We start from the raw sequence: 20326 nt of genomic DNA, 5'->3' as shown, positions 1-20326 counted from the left end.
CCCCCCAAATGTCATGCATTGGGCCTCTAGTATATACATAAAAATTGGGAATATATTTTATATCCAAAATGAGTGCTTAAATATATATGCAATAAATAGATTGGCTTAGAACACATAAATTAGGGGCAATTTTGGCAAAGGCACAAAGTGTGAAAGAGCATGGCATATTTGGAAAACTATGGAAAGTCTAGCATGGCTGGCATGGGGGATATAAAAGGACTAGACCAGCCGTGGGCAAACTACGGCCTGTGGGCCAGATCCGGCCCGTTTGAAATGAATAAAACTATTGAAAAAAAAGACCGTACCCTTTTATGTAATGATGTTTACTTTGAATTTATATTAGTTCACACAAACACTCCATCCATGCTTTTGTTCCGGCCCTCCGGTCCAGTTTAAGAACCCATTGTGGCCCTCGAGTCAAAAAGTTTGCCCACCCCTGGACTAGACAGTTACTGGAGAAAAAGAAACTATCTTGGAAGTGAGAATAGGAATGAAAGTTATTTGAGAAGTTACTGACTGACTGTTAATACTAAAAACAAAGCATCTGACAACATCTTGTCTTGTTCTTGTAGCTTAGAAGGGAGAATAAATTATTCATTTTAGCAAACATTTCTGAATACCAGATACTTCGCCAAGTCCTTGGGATATTAAATCAAGTGAAGTTCAGTCTCAGAGCCAAAGCCCTGAGTTCTGCTCTCTAGCAGGAAGTGTCAGGAACTTCCTCTTGTGCCGTAGAAAGCCCTTCATGTTCTGATCTCAGACTGTCCTGGCAGCCCCATCTGTCACAGTCACAAGGCTATCATCCACAGCATTTCAGTGCTTTGCATCCCTGACTGCCTCAATCAGGTCTTCGCCCTCCCAGTTTTTTCCAGTGGTCAAGCCCAGTGGAATTCTTTTGTCCCTCATTTAATTGTCTCTAACCATCAGTTCTCTCCAACATTTCCATCCTCCACTTTTTCCTGGCTCTTTCCCTTTAAGCAATAAGCATGTGCACTTATTTATATGATAGGGGCCCAGTGCACAAATTTGTGCACCTTGAATGGAACTGTGGGCTGCGAGGCTGAGGTGGGCACAGGGGTGGGTCGGCTCATCCTCCGCACCCCCACTGGGCCCTCCCGCCACGGTCCCCTGCAGCCCCACTCTCAATGCTGGTGCTCCCGCATGCTGATGGCACTGGCTGCGCAGAGCAATTGGGGCCCGGCGCCAGCAGCAGTTGCAAGCGGGGCAGTGCTGCCAGCAGGTGTGAGTGGTGGCTGCTGCCCTGATCGCCCCTCAGGAGCAGGGGAAGTGGTGAAGCACTTAGGGGTGATGGGGGCCGGCAGCCGCCGCTTGGTGCTTGAACAATAAGTATGTGCACTTATTTATATATACATAAAAATTTGGAATATATCTTATATCTAAAATGAATGCTGAACTACATCTGCAATAAATAGATTGGTTTAGAACACAAGTTAGAGACCTTTTTCCATCCTAATAAAAGAGAAACATGGTAATTAGCGTACGACCGGTACCCTTCCCATTGGCTAATCAGGGCAATATGCAAATTAACTGCCAGCCAAGATGGTGGCCGGCAGCCAGGCAGCTTGAAACTAACATGAGGCTTGCTTGCTTCAGTGAGGGAGGACTCCAACGTTCCCCGCCTGCCGCTGCAGGCCTCTGAGCTGCAACTCTAAGCAACTATTGAACAAATATAGAAGCTAAACAAAACCCCAGAAACCTGCTTTAGTCTGCTGGGCTTCAGCCAGCAGGATCGCAACATTGTAAGCAAAGGCCAGAAACCTACTTTAAGCAGCGGAGGCCTAAGAGCTGGAGCCAAGCCTCAAAGCTAAAGCTGGCCCAGAATAAAAAAAAGAAAAAGAAAAAAAGGAGCGGTTGGGAGCTTCAGTCACCCCCAGCCTGAAAACAGCCCTCAGCCCCTCACCCAGACTGGCCAGGCACCCCAGTGGGGACCCCCACCCTGATGGGTGTGTGACCAGCTGCGAACAGCCATCATCCCCTCACCCAGGCTGGCCAGGCACCCCAGTGGGGACCCCCACCCTGAACCAGGACACCCTTCAGGGCAAACCAGCCAGCACCCACCCATGCACCAGACCTCTATCCTATATAGTAAAAGGGTAATATGCCTCCTAGCACCGGGATCAGCGGAGCCGTGAGGCCTCCTGGCACCGGGATCAGCGTGACAGAGGGCAGCGCCCAACCCCCCTGATCGCCCTGCGGCTCTGTGTGTGACAGGGGGCGGGGCCACAACCTCCCTATCCGCCCTGCTCTGTTCGTGACAGGGGAAGGCGCCCCAACCCCCTGATCAGCCCTGCTCTGTGCCTGATGAGGGGAGTTCCCCAACCCCCTGATCGCCCTGCGGCTCTGTGTGTGACAGGGTGCGGCGCCCCAACACCCCCCTCCCTCACGGGCCCTGCTCTGTGTGTGACAGGGTAGAGCCATAACCTCCCCATTGGCCCTTCCCCGAGTGTGAGAGTGGCGGTGCTCCAACCCCCTGATCGACCCTGCTCTGTGGGTGATAGAGGGCGGCGCCCCAACCCCCCTGATGGGCCCTGCTCTGTGCGTGACAGTGGGTGGCACCGCAACCTCCCCATTGACCCTGCCTTGAGTGTGACAGGGGACGGTGCCCCAACCCCCCAATCGGCCCTACCCTGAGTGTGACTGAGGGTGGCATCACAACCTCCCGATCGCCCTGCTCTGTGCATGACAGGGGGCGGCGCCCCAACTCCCCAATCGGCCCTGCTCTGAGCCCAACCAGGGGCTGCACCTAGGGATTGGGCCTGCCCTCTGCCACCCGGGAGCAGGCCTAAGCCAGCAGGTCATTATCTCCTGAGGGGTCCCAGACTGCGAGAGGGCACAGGCCAGGCTGAGGGACCCTCCCCTCCCCCGCGAGTACACAAATTTTTGTGCACCGGGCCTCTAATATGTTATAAAATAGATTCTTGCCCTGGCCAGTGTGACTCGGTTGGAGAGCCATCCATACATGAAGAGGTGGTGGGTTTGATCCCCAATGGGGGCTCGTGTGTTAGGCCACTGATCAGTGTTTCTCTTTCTCTAAAAAACCAAAAAACAAAAACCCCCCACAAAATATATAAAAGAGACTCTTGGAAATCATTTATATTTAAATAAGGAAGATTTTTGGGTGGTATCGTTTTGGAAATCACTTTTGACTCAGTGACCTAAAAATTAGACCAGAACTCAGAAATTATAGTTTTTAATAAAACTGTGTTCGAGCCATTACAAAATAAGGCTCATTTTAGAATAAACACCTAAAGTTCAGAGGCAATATGAGCTAATTTTCATTTTATTTTCTCCTGAACTTTTTCCTATGTCTTGTCTTTCCCCCTTTTTGTATATAATGAGTCATATTGATGTAGATATCACATTTTTAAAAGTTTTTAAAATTGTGTAACATATGCTACAGCATTAATAGTCTGAAATTATAAGATACAATGCCTTATAAAATTAGATATACATGAATGCATGCTCATCTAAATAACTTCAACAAATAAATATACAGAATAAACTAGAAAAGTTAGATATCCCATCCTTAAAAGTTTGGGGTGTCTCTTTCTAGGCCATTTTTTCGTGGCTGTGTGTTTTGTGTATGTGAGTGTAGTACTTCACCCTCCAGGCTAATGGTGGGTATAGTTGCGATGATTATACCATTAATTTCAGGAAAACAGATTTCTTAGACAAATGGACACTTCTTGTTTTACAGAAGATTGTTCCCTTTCAAGGGGTGTGCTCCTAGATTTGGGACATTATTTTTCTCTCCCCCAAGGACGTGGAAGTTAAAAGAAAAAATAAGAAAAGAGGGAATACAGAAGTCGGCTCACTTGAAACTGAACATTATCTAGCAGCGGCAGCCCAGGTTTTCATCCTCTGTGTGTATGCACTTTTGCTCCTGACACACAAACTTCCTGAGATCTAGAACTCTGACAGAACCAACCTTCCTTTCTGATTGCTTACGCCTTTCTCTTTCTCAACATTCTCTGTGCCCTTTCCTATTCTATGTGGTTTTTTATTTTAATGATTTTTACTTTCATTTAGTGCAGTTGGTCAATAGATTGAAAAAATGGGGAAATATTTTTTTCTCTTTTGGCTAATACTGCCTTTATTTTTTTAATTTTTATTTTTTAAATTATATTTTATTGATTTTTTTTTTTACAGAAAAGAAGGAAGAGGGATAGAGAGTTAGAAACATCGATGAGAGAGAAACATCAATCAGCTGCCTCCTGCACACTCCCTACTGGGGATGTGCCCGCAACCGAAGTACACGCCCTTGACTGGAATCGAACCTGGGACCCTTGAGTCCGCAGGCCAACACTCTATCCACCGAGCCAAACCGGTCAGGGCAACACTGCCTTTATTTTTTTTAAAAACCACTATATTAATGGATTTCTGAATTAGTTTCGCATGCTCTCATAAGTAGGAAAATGGAAGTGAGAAAGGAGGAAGTGGACGGGGCTTAAGTGTTCTAACTGCAGGTCAATGCCTTCTCAGGCACCGCAGTCTGTAGATTGACATCTAATCTAACTCTAGTGGCTATATTTTTGACTTCTGGTTGCATCCTGCCTATGATTTTTTTTTTTTAATCTTCACCCGAGCATATTTTTCAATTGATAGAGAGAATGGCAGGGACGGGAAGAGACAGAGAGAGAGATAAACATCAATGTAAGAGAGACATCGATTGGTTACCTCTCATACAAGCCCCAGCCAGGGCCTGTGATGGAGCCTGCAACCGAGGTATGTGCCCTTGACCAGAATTGAACTCAGGACCCGTCAGTCCGCAGGCCAATGCTCTATCCACTGAGCCAAACTGGCCAGGGCTACCTGTGATTTTTTTTTTTTTTAAATATACTTTATTGATTTTTACAGAGAGGTAGGGAGAGGGATAGAGAGTTAGAAACATCAATGAGAGAGAGACATAGATCAGCTGCCTCCTGCACACCCCCCACTGGGGATGTGCCCGCAACCAAGGTACATGCCCTTGACCGGAATCGAACCTGGGACCCTTCAGTCCACAGGCCGACGCTCTATCCACTGAGCCAAACCAGTTAGGGCTCCCTGTGATTTTTTACATTCTCTTCCCCAAAGAGTGGAGAGATTTTGGCTCAGACTTCAGCATCTCAGTGTTGCCCTGCATGCTCTGGTCTGAGGGCTTTGTTAATCCTTTTTATTTGTTTCACCTCAACCTTTGCTTTGGACAAATTACAAACCAGTGGAAAAGTTGAAAGAACAGTAGTACAATGAATGTCAGAGTCCTTTCAACTGGAGTCTCTAGTTAACATTTTAAGGTTTTGCCACATTGTTCTATATCTATCTATCTATCTGTTTATCTATCTATCTATCTATGCAGATAGATAGACACACATTTTTCGGTATTATTTGAAACTAAGTTGCAGAGTTCTCATTTTTAAGACTCTTTTTTTAGAGCAGTTTTAGGTTCATAGCAAAACCGAAGGGAAAGCACAGAGATGTTCATTAACCCCCTCCCCCACTCTCAACATCCCTCCAGAGGGGTACATTTGTTACAGTTCATGAACCTCCAGTGACCCATCACCATCACTCAAAGTCCATGGTTACATTAGGGCAGTGGTCAGCAAACTGCAGCTCGGCAAACCACGGCTCGCGAGCCACATGCGGCTCTTCCACAAAATACCGACTTCTGCTCATGGGCCACGAAGTTTCCGTCACACTGTACGTGCGTGCCAGCACGTAGTATTTTGTGGAAGAGCCACACTCAAGGGGACATAGAGCCACATGTGGCTTGCGAGCCGCAGTTTGCCGACCACGGCATTAGGGTTTACTCTTGGTGTTAACATTCTATGGTTTTGGAGAAATCTATACTAATTAGACCGGGTCGACCAGACATCTTCCGGACACCCGACTTCCTTCCAGACACTTAGGGGGCGACCAGGCCAGCAGGGGGGCAGTTAGGGGGCCAGTTAGGGGGCAACCAGGCCGGTAAGCAGAAGCAGTTAGGGGTGATCAGGCAGGCAGGCAGGCAGAGTGGCTAGGGGTGATCAGGCAGGCAGGCAGGTGAGTGGTTAGGGGCCAGCGGTCCTGGATTGTGAGGGTATGTCTGACTGCCTGGAGCCTAAACTGGCAGTCGGACATCCCCGGAGGGGTCCCAGATTGGAGAGGGTGCAGGCTGGGCTGAGGGACCTCCCCCCCACCCCCGTGCATGAATTTCGTGCACCAGGCCTCTAGTGTCTAATAAAAAACAAAGCATTATAGTATCATACAGAATGATTTCACTGCCGTAAAAGTCCTCTGTGCCCCACCTGTTCATCAATTTCTTCCCCCATCTCCTCGATCCACTGATATTTTTACTACTTCTATAGTTTTTTGCCTTTTCCAGAATGTCATATATTGGAATCCTACAGTACGTAGCATTTGCAGATTGGTTTCTTTTACTTAGCAGTATATATTTAAGGTTCTTTCAAGTCTTTTCATAGTTCGATAGCTCATTTCTTTTTAGCATTTATTATTATATGAATTTATTCTGTTGTTTGGCGGTACCACAGTTTATTCATTCACATACTAAACAATATCTTGGTTGCTTCCAAGTTTTGGCAATTATGAATAAAGCTACTATAAACATCCGTGTGTGGGTTTTTGTGTGGACATAAGTTTTCATCTCCTTTGGATAAATACTAAGAAATGTGATCGCTGGATCATATGGTAAGAGTATATTTAGTTTTGTAAGAAACTGCCAAACTATCTTTCAGAGTGGCCGTATCGTTTTGCATTCCCACTAGCCATGAATGAGAGTTCTTGTTGCTCTACATCCTCATCAGCTTTTGGTCTTGTTGTGTTCCAGATTTTGGCCATGTTAGTAAGTGCATAGTATCTCGTTGTTGTTTTAATGTACTATTCCCTTTTGACATGATATGGGGCACCTTTTTATAGATAGTACTTATTTGCCATCTGTATATCTTGTTTCATGAGGTCTTCAAGTCAGTTGTGTTTGTTAAGGTCTTTGTCCTATTTTAAAAATTGGGTTGTCTTTGTCCTCATTGTTGAGTTTTAAGAGTTCTTTGTATATTTTGGATAATAGTTCTTTATCAGATAACAGTTCTTTATCTTTTACAAATGTTTTCTTTCATACTGTGGCTTGTCTTTCATCCTCTTCACAGAGCACATGTTTTTAATTTGAATGAAGTCCAGTTTGTCTGTTCTTTCTTCCATGGATCATACCTGTGGTGTTATATCTAAAAGTCACCGCCACGCCCAAGATCATCTAGGTTTTCTCCTCTGTCTTCTAAAAATGTTGTAGTTTTGTGTTATCCATTTTGAGTTAATTTTATGAAAGGTGTAAGGCCTGTCTTTAGAATCTTTTTTTTTTTTTTTGCATTTGGGTGTCCTGTTGGTCCAGCATCACTCTTTGAAAAGACTATCTTTTTCTCCATATTATTATTGCCTTTGCTCCTTTGTCAACGATCAGTTAACTATATTTATTTGAGTCTATATCTGAGCTCTCTATTCTGTTCCTCTTATCCATTTGTTTACTTTTTTGCCAATACCACACTATCTTGATTTTACTGTAGCTTTATAGTAAGAATTGAAGTTGGGTAGTGCCAGTCTTCCAACTTAGGCCTTCTTCTACAATATTGTGTTGGCTATTCTGGGTCTTTTGCCTCTCCATATAAACTTTGCAATCGGTTTGTTGATGTCAACAAAACTTGCTGGGAGTTTGACTAGGATTTCCTTGAATCTATGGATCAATTTGGGAAGTACTGACATCTTAACAATATTGAGTCTCCCTACCCATTAACATGGAATATCTATCTCTCCATTTCTTTAGTTCATCCTTGATTTTGTTCATCAGAGTTTTGTAGTTTCCCTTATCTAGATCTTGTACATATTTTGGTAGATTTATACACAACTATTTCATTTGGGAGAGGTACTAATGTAAATGATATTGTGCATTAAATTTCAAATTTCACTTGTTCAGTGCTGGTTTATAGGAAAGTGATTGACTTTTGTCTGTTAACTTTGTATTCTGCAACCTTGCTATAATTGCTTATTAGTTCCAGGAGTTGTTTTGTGTGTGTGTGTGTGTGTGTGTGTGTGTGTATGTTGTCAGTTCTTTCAGATTTTCTACATAGGTGATCATGCCATCTGCAAAGACAGTTTTATTTCTTCCTTCCCTATCAGTATGCCTTTTATTTCCTTTTCCTGTTTTATTGCATTAGCTAGGACTTCTAGTACCATGTTGAAAAGGACTGGCGAGAGGGGACATCCTGTCCTTGTTCTTGATCTTAGAAGGGAAGCTTCTAGCTTCTTTGTAATTATGTGATGTTATCAGTAGATTTTTTTGGTATATAATTATCTATCAAGTTGAGGAAATTCTTCTCTTGGTTTATACTAAGGTTTTAAAAATCATGACTGGGTATTAGATTGTGTCAAATGCCTTTTCTGCATCTACTGATGTGATCATATAATTTTATTCTTTAGCCTGTGATGGATTACATTAATTTATTGTCAAATGTTGAACCAGTCCTGCATACCTGTGATAAGTCCCACTTGGTTGTGGTGTATAATTCTTTTTATACATTGCTAGATCCAATTTGCTAATATTTTGTTGAGGATTTTTATATCTATATGTTCATGAAAGATATTGATCTGTAGTTTTCTTTGTATATTTTTGGCATTAGTGTAATGCTGACCTCATAGAATGAATTGGGAAGTATTCCTTCTGCTTCTCTTTTCTGAAAGATTGTAGAGAATTAATTTAATTTCTCCCTTAAGTGTTCAGTAGAATTTACCAGTGAACCCATCTGGGCCTGGCGCTTTCTGTTTTCAATTATTATTTTATTAATAATTTATCCAATTTCTTGACTAGATCTAGACCTATTTAGATTGTCAATTTCTTCTTGTGTGAGTTTTGGCACATTGTGTCTTTCAAGGAATTGCTCCATCTCATCTAGGTTGTCACATTTGTGGGCAACTAGAGTTGCTCAAGTATTCTTTATTTGCAAGTAAGTTGCAGTTTTTGACATTTTCTTATAAATATCCCAACTTGCATCTCCTAAAAATAAAAATATTCTCCTACATAGCCACGTACCATTATCACACTAAGAAAATTAGCTTAAAATTTTTGTATTAATACTTAATTATTAACTTACTAATTACAAGGGGAAAAATGTTTTGAGGGTTAACACAAACAAAAGACCAAATTTAACATCATCAATGTGGTAATCTGACATTCTACACCTTCTGATGTGATGCAACAAGAAATACTCATCACTTACAGTGTTTGTGTCAAAAATGTAAACCTGAATCTAATCATGAGGAAATAATCAAATATAAGCCAGCTGCCCTAAACTCTGGGGAAAAAAAAAAAAGTTAGAGACACGAGGAAAAATGGAAGCGGCGGGCTGTTCCTAACTAAAAGAGGCTAAAGAGACAAAATTGCCAAATGCCATTTTGAACTTTAATTGGAATCCAGATATGAGGAAAAAGACAAAAAAGACATTTGGGGGCCAGTCGGGTAAATTTTAATATGGACTGTATATGATGATATTGAATCCTTGATAAAATATAAAATAATGTAGTTGTGATCCCAGTTCTGACTTTTTTGATGTTTTCATTCTGGTTTTACTGAGAAAATGGAACTCTATACCTTAAAATAGACTTTAATAAAAATCAAAGCTGTTTTCTGTTCCTCTCCCTGTGGAGTTTTGCAGTGACCGTTTGCAAGGGCTGCGCCTTGCTGTGTGCGCGGGTGTTGTGGGGGCCACCACGCACACAGCACCGCTCGGGCAGGTTCAGGACCTTTGCATTGCTGATCGTGAAATGGAATTTTAGGATAGGGGCCAGAGAAAGGACTGGAATAGTAAAGGCCAAGTCTGGGAAAGCCCTGTATAAAGCAGTGAATTAATTATCTCCTCAAGGGTGGCAGAACCCAGCATCCTGCGGATATTCCAAACCTACAGGCTTCTAACTATTTGTAGTAACTCTATGCCAACTCATGTGATCCTTTCCTTCACAGTGAGAAAGGGCATAGGAGGATTTTTGTCTCCTAAAGATTGCCTGTTTCCTGATCCCTTTCCACTTCATTTGTTCACTCATTTGTTATCATTCAACAATATTTATTGTCTACTGTGTCAGGTGCTGTGCTAAACGAAGAGTAGTGAAAAAGACCGTATGTGTCACCTGGAGTTTTTAATCTAGATGGGGGAACAAGCATGAAACACAACTAAATATTCAGTTACACCTGCGATAAAAAAAAGTTAGAGGTGCCAAGAGAGGGAATAGTAGGATTTTTAATATACTTTGTGGGCTAAACATCACACATCTGTTAACCTCTAGTCTGCAACATTGTCTTGAGAGGTCACAGCAGTATAGGTAGAGGAGAACCTAAGTCAAAGATTAGCTGAAACGTTATTCTGATCGTCCAGCCCTAAATAAAAAAAAATAAAAAAGTGGCTGAATGGCTCTCTGCTGGTGAGGTTTCTTTCTTGCTTTCATTAAAAAAAAAAAAAAAAATCAAGCAGTCAAGTTCCATCTACTTTACAAGGGGAAGATAAAAGGTTTGTCCATGGTTGGCCTCATGACCATAGGGGTCCATGTTTCCTTAGAGGTGTGGTGACCAGCCTTCCACTCTTTTTTTTTTTTTAAGGTAACAGCCCCCGCCCCCCCCCACCCTTTCTATTTTCATTTAGTTAGTTATTATTGAGGTATAATTGACATATAACATTATATTTCATTTATACAGTGTAATGATTTCATATTATATATTGCAAAATAACCACCACAATAAGTCTAATTAACATCTGTCACCACACATAGTTATATAATTTTTTTTAAACGTTTTTATTGAACTTATTGGGGTGACATTGGTTAATAACATAAAGGTTTTAGGTGTACAATTCTATAATACATTATCTGTACATTGTGTGTTCACCACCCCAAGTCACGTCTCCTTCCATCACCATTATCCCCCCTATATCCTCTTCTACCTCCCCCGCACCCCTTCCCTCCTGGTAATCACCATGCTATCCTGTTGTCTGTGTCTGTGAGTTCTTATTTGTTTGTTTGTTTGTTTTTTGCTTAATCCTTTTACTTTTTCATTCAACCCCCCAACCCTCCTCCCGTCTGACAACTGTCTGTTCTCTATATGAGTCTGTTTCTATATTTACCTATTTTTTCCCACTGTGCAACCTGCTTCACTGTGTTTAGCCTGTAGGCAGAGGCTGGGCAATAGTTCAAGGCCATGGTTTGCCCTGGCATGGGGTACTATGAGAGACTCAGGAGGACGGGCCTGCCATAAATCCAAACCCATGCATGTGTTTCCATTTTGTTTGTCAGTTTATTTTGCTCATGAGATTCCACATACGAGTGAAATCATACGGTACTTGTCTTTCTCTGACTGGCTTATTTCACTTAGCATAATACTCTCCAGGTCCATCCATGCTGTCGCAAAAGGTAAGATTTACTGTCTTAGCACCTTTCAAATATGCAGTACAATATTATTAACTAGTCACACTGCTGCATGTTACATCCCCATGACTATAGATTTGCCTATTCTGGACATTCCATATAAATGGAATCATCCAATATGTGGCATTTTGTGACTGGCTTCTTTCGTTTCACATAATATTTCAAGATTCATCCATGTTGAATCATGTACCAATACTTTACTCCTTCTTATGGTGAAATAGTGTTTGGTTGTATGGATATACCACATTCTATTTATCCATTCATCAGTTGATGGGCATTTAGGTTGCTTCCACTTTTTGGCTATTCTGAATAAACTGCTATAAACATTTAAAGTTCAAGTTTTTGTAACATTTTTATGTCTCAGTAGAATTGCTGAGTCATGTGGTAACACTATATTTAACCTATCGAGGAACTCCCAGAATGTTTTCCAAAGCTGCTTCACTGTTTTACATTTCCACCAGGGATGTGTTTCATTTCTCTCCATGCCTTCCACTCTTAATACTTAAGATGAATGACAGTGATGACAACAAATTATAACTTTTCCTTTCTCAGCATGGGCACTGAGAGGTGTATGTCCTCTTTAAAAATAGAAATATTGCAAAGTAATAAGTATACATACTTTATCATGACAGTATAAAAACTTTGTTGAGCAACTTTTTATTTTGTTCCCTCCCTTTTTCATAAACGAAGTTATTTCTTGAGAATGGAATGGTACCATGTTCTTTTAATTATAGCCTGTCAAGTACATCTTTTTCCCAGATGAAGGAAAGAATGTCATATGGCAAATGACTTAAGACTCGTATCCTGTCCAAGGGTCTCTGGCACATGTGAATAATCCAAGCCCTGCTCCCACAGAGATTCATATCTTTTTTTTAAATATTTGGGTTTTTAAAATTACACTGGATTTTAAAGTAAATCCCAGACATCATGTCATTTTAACATAAGTACTTCATTATGCCTCTCTGACAGATAAGAACTTTTAAAAATGTGACCATCATGTTGTTATCTCACATTATCTAGTTCCTTAATGTCTTCTTTTTAAAGTACATTTTGACATGGGAATTTATTTTTTTAAGTTGATTTAACAAAATATTCATGAATTTTATTCACCACAGCTATATTTATATGAGCACAAATTTGCAATGAAGTCTTGATTATGGGCAAACAGTTAAATGATGGAAATATATATAATTTTTTTAGAGGGTTAGTGTCGAGGCATTAGAAATTATGATATGACAGAATAGGTCCAGAGACATGGATGCATGGAATAAACTGACAGAACTTAGAGGGGAGGGGAAGGTTTGGGGGGATAGGAAGAGATTAACCAAAGAAAAAAAAAAAAAATATATATATATATATATATTTATTTATTTATTTATTTATTTATTTATTTATTTATATTTTCCTTGGACACAGACAGTAGTGTGATGAAGGCCTGGGTGAGGGGGCAAGGGCTGGGTGGAGAGGGATCAAGGATGGGGGTTATAGGGGACACCTATAATACTGTCAACAATAAAAAAAATTACAATATGAAATATTTTTAATAACCCAAGGAAAAGGTAATGCTAAAATGTTAAATAAAAAGGCACAATACACAAATATATAAAAAGTATTAATATGATGTTTCATTTACACACATGCATGTATACATAGATGTATTTATGTATACATCCAGAGAGAAAGAACTGACTGAAATGAAGACATCTTTGCTAAAATTTTAATAGTACCTAATTCTGCTGATTATTATACTTTTAATAGGTAAAGTCCATGCTTTACTCAGCTAGAGTAAAGTTTTTTACCGAATGTCCTTTTTCTGTTCCTGGGACCCATCCAGGATCTCATGTTACATTTCACTGTCACTTCTCCTTAGGCTGCTCTTGGCTATGGCATTTTCTTAGACTTTCTTTGTTTTTGATGATCTTGACAGTTTCTTTTAATTTGTCAATTGCAGTTCACATTCAGTATTATTTGGTATAATTTCAGGTGTACAGCATAGTAGTTAGACATTTATGTAATTTACAAAGGGATCCGATAAGTCTAGTACCCACGTGGCACCATACATAGTTATTACAATACTAGAGGCCCGGTGCACGAATTCGTGCAGCAATGGGATCCCTCGGCCTGGCCTGCAGGTTCGGGCCGAAATCGGCTGACAACCCCTGAGGGGTCCCAAATTGCAAGAGGGCACAGGCCAGGCCGAGGGACCCCACTGGTCCACGATCAGGGCTGGAGAAGGATGTGGGAGGTTGGCCAGCCAGGGAGGGAACGTGGGAGGGCTCCAGGACATGTCCGGCCTGTCTCGCTCAGTCCCGATCGGCCAGACCCCAGCAGCAAACTAACCTATTGGTTGGAGCTCTGCCCCTGGTGGTCAATGCACAACATAGCGACTGGTTGACCGGTCGACTGTCTGCCCCTTGGTGGCCAGTGCACATCATAGCGAGCAGTTGAGCGGCCTTAGCATACCATCAGCATATTACTCTTTGATTGGTTGAACGGCCGACCGGTCGACCAGACACTTAGCATATTAGGCTTTTATTATATAGGATTATTAACTATATTCTCTATGCTGTACTTTACATCCCTGTGATTATTTTATAACTACCAATTTTTACTTTTTAATATCTTCATTTTTTTTACCCAGTCCCCCAACCATTTCCCCTTCTGGTAACCATCAGTTTATTCTCTGTATCTATGGATCTGTTTCTGTTTTGTTTGCTTGTTTATTTTGTTCTTTAGATTCCACATGTAAGTAAAATCATCATATTTATCTTTCTTCAATTTATTTCACTTAGCATAATACCTTCTATGTCCACACATGTTATTGCAAATAGTAAGATTTCATTCTTTTTTATATAGGATAGAGGCCTGGTGCACGGGTGGGGGTCCCTCTTGGGTGCCTGGCCAGCCTAGATGAGGGGATGATGGCTGTTTGCAGCTGGTCACACCCCCATCAGGGTGAGGGTCCCCACTGGGGTGCCTGGCCAGTCTGGGTGAGGGGCTGAGGGCCGTTTTCAGGCTGGTGGGTGACTGAAGCTCCCAACCTCTCCTTTTTTTCTTTTTTTTTTTATTCTGGGATTTATTTACCTTCTATAGCTGTCACTGGAACTGAGAGCCGGCTTTATCTCTGAGGCTCGGCTCCAGCTCTGAGACCTCGGCTGCTGAAAGCAGGTATCTGGGTTTGTTTGGCTTCTATAATTGAAACTCTGTTGCAGCTCCAGCTCTGAGGCCCGGCTGGCTGAAAGCAGGTTTCTGGGGTTTGTTTAGCTTCTATAATTGCAACATTGTTTCTTAGACTGCAGCTCAGAGGCCAGCAGTGGCAGGCGGGAACCTTGGCTTCCTCCATCACTGGAGCAAGCAAGCCTCCTGTTTCCTTCAGCTGCCTGGCTGCCAGCTGCCATCTTGGTTGGCAGTTAATTTGCATATCTCCCTGATTAGCCAATGGGAAGCGTGTCGGAGGTACGGTTAATTACCATGTTTGTCTATTATTAGATAGGACACCTAATCCATATTCAGATGTCCCTAATTATCTTAAATATGCCTTTTTGTGGTCCAAACAAGGTCTATATACTTGGTGGTTTTGTCTTAATTTTTTATTCTAAACTAATTATTTTTACAAATTTAGATCAATTAGATTTGAAGCCTCAGCCCTATTACCTCTGTAGGTTGTATAATATTGTGCAAATTAATTTAGTGTTTGTTCTTCTTAAAGTTATACCTATGCCTAGTTCAGAGAGACAGTTCTTCAAGGCTTGTCACCAACAAAAACAAACAACAAAAAAGTACTCCCCCGTTACCACCATGACTTGATTTCCTACCTCTAATAGGCATCTGTTTTCAACTCTTTTAACCTAACTTGTTTGGTATTTTCCTCTGAATCTCTAAATAACATACTTATATTGTCAGTTCTTGATATTTCTATTTTGAGTATTATATATTGACTTTATATAGTGTAAGATGAAGATTTAGTACTCTATCACACTCACTACTTTTCTACCACATACGTGAAGTCTAGCATAATTCTTCTAATATAATTAGAACAGCATTCAGTCTGTTTACTATGACCATAAAAATGCTATATTTAGATACCATGTTTACAGTGTTTTCATTGCACATTCTGTTTTTTTCTGAAGTCAATAATAGTTTTACTTAGCTTTCTATGTACTTATCGCTATGCAACCCTAAATGCTTCCCCAGTTATATGAATCCTTTCTCCATGTGTTTGAACACATTAGAGTATCTGTCAGTTCCATTTTTTTTCTTTTTTCCCCCCATTTTCTTCTATTTTTTAGAGATTTTATTCTAGAAGAAAAGACAGATAATAAATAAATAATTACATGGTGATTTTAAAACATTTGTGATAAACATAAAGATGATGAAGTCCAGCCCTAGCTGGTTTGGCTCAGTGGATAGAGGGTTGGCCTGCAGACTGAAGGACCCCAGGTTTGATTCTGGTCAAGGGCACATGAGCAGTAGGGGGCATGCAGGCGGCAGTTGATCAGTGATTCTCTCTCGTCATTGATGTTTCAGTCTCTCTCTCCCTCTTTATTCCTCTGTGAAATAAATTTAAAAAATAAAATAAAAAAAGATGATAAAGTCTAGGGTATTAGTAGACTATTCACAGCAGACTTGAAGGGGGCTGGGTGATCTTTCTCTCCTATGCCCCAAGAAATAAATGAGTTGCCCAAAGTTAGTCAACCAGTAAAAGAGGGACGACCAGAATCTTGTCCTCCTACTTAGGCATTCTGTCGTCTTTGGCCAAAACTTTAATGTACGTTATATTTAGGCCAGTAACCTTCATTTCACTGTTTATATTCAGAGAGAGGACTAGCTGGAATTTGGATGAATAAACATACCTGAGATTTTAAAAAATATTCAAAACACAAGTATCACTAAAATTGGGTCAGTGAAACCATCACTGTTCCTGAAGACTGATGCCATATCCTTGATTTTCATAAGAATACCGAAGTTAAAACAGTCAACATACCCAAGCTGGGCCACAAACAAATGTCCTGCCTCAGAATAGCACAGTAACAGCAACACAGCCCACCGCATGTTTTCCTTACATGGGTTGAAACATTTTGTCTGAAAGTGATAATCTTCGATGTTGCAATTTTGCCAAATTTTTTTATTTTCCTTAGGGGCCTGGTGCATGAATTCATGCACTGGTGGGGTCCCTCGGCCTGGCCTGCAGAGATTAGGCCGAAACTGGCAGTCTGACATCCCCCAAGGGGTTCCAGATTGAGAGAGGATGCAGGCCAGGCCAAGAGACCCCACCAGTGCATGAGCCTCTAGTACAGCCATGGGCAAACTACAGCCTGCGGGCCGGATCCGGCCCGTTTGAAATGAATAAAACTAAAAAAAAAAAAGACCGTACCCTTTTATGTAATGATGTTTACTTTGAATTTATATTAGTTCACACAAACACTCCATCCATGCTTTTGTTCCGGCCCTCCGGTCCAGTTTAAGAACCCATTGTGGCCCTCGAGTCAAAAAGTTTGCCCACCCCTGCTCTAGTCTAATCTAATAAAAGAGAAACATGGTAATTGGCATACAACCGCTACCCTTCCCATTGGCTAATCGGCGAGATATGCAAATTAACTGCCAGCCAAGATGGCAGCCGGCAGCCAGGCAGCTTGAAACTAACATGAGGCTTGCTTGCTTCAGTGACGGAGGACTCCAACGTTCCCCGCCTGCCTTGCCGGCCTCTGAGCCTGCAGTTTAAGAAACATTGTAACAAATATAGAAGCTAAAAAACCCCCCCAGAAACCAGCTTTCAGCGAGCTGGGATCTCAGAGCTGGAGTCAGAGCTGGAGTTATACATTGTTTCGATTACCTACTTTCAGCAGCGGAGGCCTAAGAGCTGGAGCCTCAGAGCTAAAGCTGGCCCAGAATTAAAAAAAAAAAAAAGAAAGAAAGAAAGAAAGAAAGAAAGGAGCGGTTGGGAGCTTCCGTCACCCGCCAGCCTGAAAACAGCCCTCAGCCCCTCACCCAGACTGGCCAGGCACCCCAGTAGGGACCCCCACCCTGAAGGGTGTGTGACCAGCTGCAAACAGCCTTCAGCCCCTGACCCAGGCTGGCCAGGCACCCCAGTGGGGACCCCAACCCTGAAGGGTGTGTGACCAGCTGCAAACAGCCCTCAGCCCCTCACCCAGGCTGGCCAGGCACCCCAGTGGGGACCCCAACCCTGAAGGGTGTGTGACCAGCTGCAAACAGCCATCATCCCCTCACCCAGGCTGGCCAAGACCCCCACCCTGATCCAGAACACCCTTCAGGGCAAACCAGCCAGCCCCACCCATGCACCAGGCCTCTATCCTATATAGTAAAAGGGTAATATGCCTCCCAGCACCGGGATCAACAGAGCCGCGAGGCCTCCCGGCACCGGGATCAGCGTGACAGGGGGCAGCGCCCAAACCCCCTGATCGCCCTGTGACTCTGGGTGTGACAGGGGGTGGGGCCCCAACCCCCTGATCGGCCCTGCTCTGTGTGTGACAGGGTAGAGCCATAACCTCCCCATCGGCCCTGCCCTGAGTGTGAGAGTGGTGGCATCCCAACCCTCTGATCGGCCCTGCTCTGTGGGTGATAGAGGGCGGCACCCCAACCCCCTAATCCGCCCTGCTCTCTGTGTGACAGGGGGCGGTGCCCCAACTCCCCTATCGGCCCTACTCTGTGAGTGACAGGGGGGAGCTCCTCAACCCCCTGATCGGCCCCGTTCTGTGCGTGACAGGGGGAGCTCCCCAACCCCCTGATCCGCCCTGCTCTGTGCGTGACGGGGCAGTGCCCCAACCCCCAGATTGGCCCTGCTCTGTGCGTGACAGGGGGTGGCGCCGCAACCTCCCCATCGACCCTGCCTTGAGTGTGACGGGGGGCGGTGCCCCAACCCCCCAATCGGCCCTACCCTGAGCGTGACTGGGGGTGGCATCGCAACCTCCCAATCCGCCCTGCTCTGTGCATGACAGGGGGCGGCGCCCCAACTCCCCAATCGGCCCTACTCTGAGCCCGACCAGGGACTGCACCTAGGGATTGGGCCTACCCTCTGCCACCCGGAAGCAGGCTTAAGCCAGCAGGTCGTTATCTCCCGAGGGATCCCAGACTGCGAGAGGGCACAGGCCAGGCTGAGGGGCCCCCCCCTTCCCCCCGAGTGCACAAACTTTTGTGCACTGGGCCTCTAGTATGTATATAAGATCTTTGGTTAATCTCTTCCTGCCTTCCCCCCTCCCTCCTCCTTTCTGAGATTCATCAGTCTGTTCCATGTTTCCATACCTGTGTATTGAGCATCTGGCCCCTGGTGGTCAGTGTTTATCATAGCTACTAGTTGAATGGTCAGACACTTAGCATTTTAGCTTTTTATAAAAGCCTAATATGCTAAGTGTCTGACCTAGCAGTTGACCAACCGGTCACTATGGCTCGCACTGACCACCAGGGGCAGATGCTCCAACCGGCAGGTTAGCTTGCTGCTGGGGTCCCACCGATAGGGACAGGGCGAGATGGGGCCGGACATGCCCTGGAGCCCTCCCGCGGTCCCTTCCCAGCCATTGGCCCTGATCGGCCCCTATCACTGGCCAGGTGGAGGGACACCACCAATGCACGAATTTTATGCACTGGGCCTCTAGTCCAGGGGTGGGCAAACTTTTTGACTCGAGGGCCACAATGGGTTCTTAAACTGGACCGGAGGGCTGGAACAAAAGCATGGATGGAGTGTTTGTGTGAACTAATATAAATTCAAAGTAAACATCATTACATAAAAGGGTACGGTCTTTTTTTTTTTTTTTAGTTTTATTCATTTCAAACGGGCCGGATCCGGCCCACGGGCCGTAGTTTGCCCACGGCTGGGATAATCTAGGAATTATTCTGATTTGGCATTATTCAATTCTAAAGTTTCCTATGCGATTACTATGTGCCTAATTGTAGGGATACAGGAGAAATAAAACGCAGTCTCTGCTCCTAAGGAAATCACAGTCTAGTAATAAAGTCAGTAACAAATGAAGAACTGCTTGATTATTAGCCAGTTATTGGCCTGTCAGCTGACACAAGGAATCAAGAGAAGTCACCTTATATTTTACTTCTTTATTTCCATTTCTTAGTGCTTATTTGCCTTCATACCTTCAAGTTGGGCATAATATGCTTGACAACGTGACTCTCCATTAAAATCCAAGTCCTTGACATCCTGCCTCCAACAAGATGTGTTTAGAAGCCCCTAAGCCTTGTTTATTGGGGGGGGGGGGGGGGGTTGTTTGAGTATTTCTAAGGTCCGCCTCAAAATCTCAAGTGTGTTCTAGCACTAAGACTCCTTCCCTTGCTTTGAAATTCCTATCCCTAGTTACTACCATGAAAAAAAAGTTAAGCATTCCAAGAAGCCCTCTTGCAATTCGGTCAATCTTGACTCAGCAGGCACGGAAGCAAAGGTGGTCCTGCAGTATTTCCTGCTTCCTCAGAGTCCGTCCCAGGGGGTCCTGCAGTATTTCCTGCTTCCTCAGCGTCCGTCCCAGGGGGTCCTGCAGTATTTCCTGCTTCCTCAGCGTCCGTCCCAGGGGGTCCTGCAGTATTTCCTGCTTCCTCAGAGTCCGTCCCAGGGGGTCCTGCAGTATTTCCTGCTTCCTCAGCGTCCGTCCCAGGGGGTCCTGCAGTATTTCCTGCTTCCTCAGCGTCCCAGGTGGTCCTGCAGTATTTCCTGCTTCCTCAGCGTCCCAGGGGGTCCTGCAGTATTTCCTGCTTCCTCAGAGTCCGTCCCAGGGGGTCCTGCAGTATTTCCTGCTTCCTCAGCGTCCCAGGTGGTCCTGCAGTATTTCCTGCTTCCTCAGCGTCCCCGAGGGTCCTGCAGTATTTCCTGCTTCCTCAGAGTCCGTCCCAGGGGGTCCTGCAGTATTTCCTGCTTCCT

General features: G+C 43.6%; 1 protein-coding gene and 1 non-coding gene across 4 annotated transcripts in view; one reads left to right on the top strand and one right to left on the bottom strand.

The window, feature by feature from the left end:
• Positions 1-20326, top strand: part of ST3GAL3 (ST3 beta-galactoside alpha-2,3-sialyltransferase 3) — a 182264-nt gene that overhangs the window by 34728 nt on the left and 127210 nt on the right. The window lies entirely within an intron of this gene.
• LOC118677982 lies at positions 11162-11295 on the bottom strand. The gene has a single exon (XR_004974679.1). It is a non-coding gene; the product is annotated as a small nucleolar RNA SNORA42/SNORA80 family (small nucleolar RNA).

The sequence above is a fragment of the Myotis myotis genome, unplaced genomic scaffold, assembly GCF_014108235.1.
Source record: "Myotis myotis isolate mMyoMyo1 unplaced genomic scaffold, mMyoMyo1.p scaffold_m19_p_2, whole genome shotgun sequence".
In the NCBI taxonomy this organism is placed as follows: domain Eukaryota; kingdom Metazoa; phylum Chordata; class Mammalia; order Chiroptera; family Vespertilionidae; genus Myotis; species Myotis myotis.
The sequence above is the reverse complement of the archived record's forward strand: the minus strand, read 5'-3'. Positions and strand labels throughout refer to the sequence as shown.